The sequence below is a fragment of the Pelecanus crispus genome, unplaced genomic scaffold (assembly GCF_030463565.1).
Source record: "Pelecanus crispus isolate bPelCri1 unplaced genomic scaffold, bPelCri1.pri SCAFFOLD_117, whole genome shotgun sequence".
Taxonomy (NCBI): domain Eukaryota; kingdom Metazoa; phylum Chordata; class Aves; order Pelecaniformes; family Pelecanidae; genus Pelecanus; species Pelecanus crispus.
Genome location: NW_027461251.1, coordinates 70,001 through 75,608, shown reverse-complemented (window position 1 = coordinate 75,608; position 5,608 = coordinate 70,001).

The window sequence follows — 5,608 nt, the reverse complement described above, 5'->3', positions numbered from 1 at the left end:
GCTCCGGTCCCCGGAGCGGCTGCCAGGTCTACCCGGCTCCGGTCGCGGGAGCGGCTGCCAGGTCTACCCGGCTCCGGTCCCCGAGCCGGCTGCCAGGTCTACCCGGCTCCGGTCCCGGGAGCGGCTGCCAGGTCTACCCGGCTCCGGTCCCCGAGCCGGCTGCCAGGTCAGCCCGGCTCCGGTCCCCGGAGCGGCTGCCAGGTCTACCCGGCTCCGGTCCCGGGAGCGGCTGCCAGGTCTACCCGGCTCCGGTCCCGGGAGCGGCTGCCAGGTCTACCCGGCTCCGGTCCCCGGAGCGGCTGCCAGGTCTACCCGGCTCCGGTCCCGGGAGCGGCTGCCAGGTCTACCCGGCTCCGGTCCCGGGAGCGGCTGCCAGGTCTACCCGGCTCCGGTCCCCGAGCCGGCTGCCAGGTCTACCCGGCTCCGGTCCCCGAGCCGGCTGCCAGGTCTACCCGGCTCCGGTCCCGGGAGCGGCTGCCAGGTCTACCCGGCTCCGGTCCCCGGAGCGGCTGCCAGGTCTACCCGGCTCCGGTCCCCGAGCCGGCTGCCAGGTCTACCCGGCTCCGGTCCCGGGAGCGGCCGCCAGGTCTACCCGGCTCCGGTCCCCGGAGCGGCCGCCAGGTCGACCCGGCTCCGGTCCCCGGAGCGGCCGCCAGGTCTACCCGGCTCCGGTCCCCGGAGCGGCCGCCAGGTCTACCCGGCTCCGGTCCCGGGAGCGGCCGCCAGGTCGACCCGGCTCCGGTCCCCGGAGCGGCCGCCAGGTCTACCCGGCTCCGGTCCCGGGAGCGGCCGCCAGGTCTACCCGGCTCCGGTCCCCGGAGCGGCCGCCAGGTCTACCCGGCTCCGGTCCCCGGAGCGGCTGCCAGGTCTACCCGGCTCCGGTCCCCGGAGCGGCTGCCAGGTCTACCCGGCTCCGGTCCCCGGAGCGGCTGCCAGGTCTACCCGGCTCCGGTCCGCGAGCCGGCTGCCAGGTCTACCCGGCTCCGGTCCCCGGAGCGGCTGCCAGGTCTACCCGGCTCCGGTCCCCGAGCCGGCTGCCAGGTCTACCCGGCTCCGGTCCCGGGAGCGGCTGCCAGGTCTACCCGGCTCCGGTCGCGGGAGCGGCCGCCAGGTCTACCCGGCTCCGGTCCCCGGAGCGGCTGCCAGGTCTACCCGGCTCCGGTCCCGGGAGCGGCCGCCAGGTCTACCCGGCTCCGGTCCCGGGAGCGGCCGGCAGGTCTACCCGGCTCCGGTCCCCGGAGCGGCTGCCAGGTCTACCCGGCTCCGGTCCCCGGAGCGGCTGCCAGGTCTACCCGGCTCCGGTCCCGGGAGCGGCTGCCAGGTCTACCCGGCTCCGGTCCCCGAGCCGGCTGCCAGGTCTACCCGGCTCCGGTCCCGGGAGCGGCTGCCAGGTGTACACGGCTCCGGTCCCCGGAGCGGCTGCCAGGTCTACCCGACTCCGGTCCCCGGAGCGGCTGCCAGGTCTACCCGGCTCCGGTCCCGGGAGCGGCTGCCAGGTCTACCCGGCTCCGGTCCCCGGAGCGGCTGCCAGGTCGACCCGGCTCCGGTCCCCGAGCCGGCTGCCAGGTCTACCCGGCTCCGGTCCCCGGAGCGGCTGCCAGGTCTACCCGGCTCCGGTCCCCGGAGCGGCTGCCAGGTCTACCCGGCTCCGGTCCCGGGAGCGGCTGCCAGGTCTACCCGGCTCCGGTCCCCGAGCCGGCTGCCAGGTCTACCCGGCTCCGGTCCCCGAGCCGGCTGCCAGGTCTACCCGGCTCCGGTCCCGGGAGCGGCTGCCAGGTCTACCCGGCTCCGGTCCCCGGAGCGGCTGCCAGGTCTACCCGGCTCCGGTCCCCGAGCCGGCTGCCAGGTCTACCCGGCTCCGGTCCCCGGAGCGGCTGCCAGGTCTACCCGGCTCCGGTCCCCGGAGCGGCTGCCAGGTCTACCCGGCTCCGGTCCCGGGAGCGGCTGCCAGGTCTACCCGGCTCCGGTCCCGGGAGCGGCTGCCAGGTCTACCCGGCTCCGGTCCCCGGAGCGGCTGCCAGGTCTACCCGGCTCCGGTCCCCGAGCCGGCTGCCAGGTCTACCCGGCTCCGGTCCCCGGAGCGGCTGCCAGGTCTACCCGGCTCCGGTCCCCGGAGCGGCTGCCAGGTCTACCCGGCTCCGGTCCCCGAGCCGGCTGCCAGGTCTACCCGGCTCCGGTCCCCGAGCCGGCTGCCAGGTCTACCCGGCTCCGGTCCCCGAGCCGGCTGCCAGGTCTACCCGGCTCCGGTCCCCGAGCCGGCTGCCAGGTCTACCCGGCTCCGGTCCCGAGAGCGGCTGCCAGGTCTACCCGGCTCCGGTCCCCGGAGCGGCTGCCAGGTCTACCCGGCTCCGGTCCCGGGAGCGGCTGCCAGGTCTACCCGGCTCCGGTCCCCGGAGCGGCTGCCAGGTCTACCCGGCTCCGGTCCCCGGAGCGGCTGCCAGGTCTACCCGGCTCCGGTCCCCGAGCCGGCTGCCAGGTCTACCCGGCTCCGGTCCCGGGAGCGGCTGCCAGGTCTACCCGGCTCCGGTCCCCGAGCCGGCTGCCAGGTCTACCCGGCTCCGGTCCCGGGAGCGGCTGCCAGGTCTACCCGGCTCCGGTCCCGGGAGCGGCTGCCAGGTCTACCCGGCTCCGGTCCCGGGAGCGGCTGCCAGGTCTACCCGGCTCCGGTCCCCGGAGCGGCTGCCAGGTCTACCCGGCTCCGGTCCCCGGAGCGGCTGCCAGGTCTACCCGGCTCCGGTCCCCGGAGCGGCTGCCAGGTCTACCCGGCTCCGGTCCCGGGAGCGGCTGCCAGGTCTACCCGGCTCCGGTCCCCGAGCCGGCTGCCAGGTCTACCCGGCTCCGGTCCCCGAGCCGGCTGCCAGGTCTACCCGGCTCCGGTCCCGAGAGCGGCTGCCAGGTCTACCCGGCTCCGGTCCCCGGAGCGGCTGCCAGGTCTACCCGGCTCCGGTCCCGGGAGCGGCTGCCAGGTCTACCCGGCTCCGGTCCCGGGAGCGGCTGCCAGGTCTACCCGGCTCCGGTCCCCGGAGCGGCTGCCAGGTCTACCCGGCTCCGGTCCCCGAGCCGGCTGCCAGGTCTACCCGGCTCCGGTCCCCGAGCCGGCTGCCAGGTCTACCCGGCTCCGGTCCCGTGAGCGGCTGCCAGGTCTACCCGGCTCCGGTCCCCGAGCCGGCTGCCAGGTCTACCCGGCTCCGGTCCCGGGAGCGGCTGCCAGGTCTACCCGGCTCCGGTCCCCGGAGCGGCTGCCAGGTCTACCCGGCTCCGGTCCCCGAGCCGGCTGCCAGGTCTACCCGGCTCCGGTCCCCGGAGCGGCTGCCAGGTCTACCCGGCTCCGGTCCCGGGAGCGGCTGCCAGGTCTACCCGGCTCCGGTCCCGGGAGCGGCTGCCAGGTCTACCCGGCTCCGGTCCCCGGAGCGGCTGCCAGGTCTACCCGGCTCCGGTCCCCGAGCCGGCTGCCAGGTCTACCCGGCTCCGGTCCCGGGAGCGGCTGCCAGGTCTACCCGGCTCCGGTCCCGGGAGCGGCTGCCAGGTCTACCCGGCTCCGGTCCCCGAGCCGGCTGCCAGGTCTACCCGGCTCCGGTCCCCGAGCCGGCTGCCAGGTCTACCCGGCTCCGGTCCCCGAGCCGGCTGCCAGGTCTACCCGGCTCCGGTCCCGAGAGCGGCTGCCAGGTCTACCCGGCTCCGGTCCCGGGAGCGGCTGCCAGGTCTACCCGGCTCCGGTCCCGGGAGCGGCTGCCAGGTCTACCCGGCTCCGGTCCCCGGAGCGGCTGCCAGGTCTACCCGGCTCCGGTCCCCGAGCCGGCTGCCAGGTCTACCCGGCTCCGGTCCCGGGAGCGGCTGCCAGGTGTACCCGGCTCCGGTCCCCGGGGCGGCTGCCAGGTCTACCCGGCTCCGGCGGGACTCAGTCTCATTTCCGAATCGGGGAGGTAGACCTGTTGTCCCAGCCGCGGGCTCGGAGCTGCCGAAGGGGTCGCTGTTTTGCGCTGCCTCCAGTTACCTCATCGTAAAGGTCGGCGACGGTTGGCGCCCCTTCCCGGTGGGCGGAGGCGCGGCTCTTGGAGCTTGCCGGGCGCAGGGACCTTCCGGTCCGTACTATGGGAGCAAAGGGTGACATGCCACATGTACTAGAGCTAACGAGCGGTTGCGAGCCCCGAGGCTCGGCCGGCGAAGTGGGGCACTCGGCGGCCGCGGTGGCGGTTCCCTCGGCGGTTCCGGCCACTTTCTGCCTACTCGGCTCAGCCGTGTCCCGGCGTTTGCCCGAGAAGATGGCCCAGGTTTTCCGAGCGGTGGGGAGTCGCGCAGAGCTGGAGCCGCCGGCAAGGCTCCTGCGTCCGTTGCCGCCTGGCGCGCGACACACAAGCCGGCTGCCGCGGGGCAGAGGCACTCGAACGCTGGAAGTCCGCGGTGGGGTTTTCCGTGCTTGCCGCGGTTTTCCGCTTCCTCGGCCCGCTGAGGAGCCCGATGATGGCGTGGGCGAGGCGGCGGCGCCTCGTCCTCCTCCCCCGGCCGGCGCGAGCCAGACGCGGGGCGGCTCGTGGTGTCTGGCCCGCCCGTGCTTCTTCTTTCCCGGTTGTCTCCGAGGGCGGCCTCGGTGGGGAAACGTGCCATGGGTAAAAGCTGTCCCAGGACTGTGGCCGCGGGGCCTCTGCTTCCTTTCTGCTGATCGATGATGCATGGTGGGGTGCGTCGGGGAGGCTTCACGGCGGGCCGGCTGCGCCGGTGTTCAGGCCGGCGTTGCACCTCTCCGCGAGACGTTGCCCTCTCAATCGCACGCTGTCCCAGGACCCGCGGGGCCGTGGGGGGCCTCCGCTTCCTTTCTCTCTCGTCTTTTTCCTTTACCGATCGATGAGGCCTTTCGGGTCGCGTCGGAAAGGGCCCCCGGCGGGCCGGCTCTTCCGTGCTCCCCGTCATAGGGAGCCACGGCGGGGTCCGGTGTTCAGGCACGGGCAGGTCTACCTTTCCAATTCGCTTCCCGTCGCATGCGAGGTGTGTGCCACCTACCTTCCTTCTTTCCCCCGGCGTTAGGGGGGCCGTGGCGGTGCCGGCGATGCCGTGCCGTCCTACCCCCGCTCCGAGGGGGTGAGCGTTCCTTGGGCTTCTCTACCGAAACAGCTTTTGCGCGACGGCCGCGTGGCCTCGCGAGTTCTCTCAGGTGTCCTAAAACGACGCGAGGCGCGGGGGCCGGCCTCGGTCCGGGTGTCCGTGGGTGCCGGCCGCGTGCAGCGCTGGGCGGTGGGGTGTCCGAGCCTAACAAAGGTGTGGAAAAAAAAAAAAGCCGCGTTCTAGGGGAAAAAGGGCGAGTGCGGGGCCGCAAGCCCGCCCGGGTTGCGGGCCCCGAAGCGTGCCGCGGGCGGCCAGGGGGGCGTCCCCCTCCGCCGCTGCCGCCTCCGTTGTACCGGCTTTCTGTGCCACACCGCCGCCTGCTGCGGAGCGAGCCGCCCCGGCGGGGGCCTCGGTCCCGGGGTCGCGCCCGCCTCGGCGGGTCGCTGCCTCCTCTAGCACGTCCGGTGCCTCTCCCGCGGCAGGGGGGAGCCGAGTCCCTCTCCCCCCGCAGATCGTCCCCGATCGATCTGCAAAGCCCGGCCGGCCTCGGGGGCGGGTCAGCCCCGGC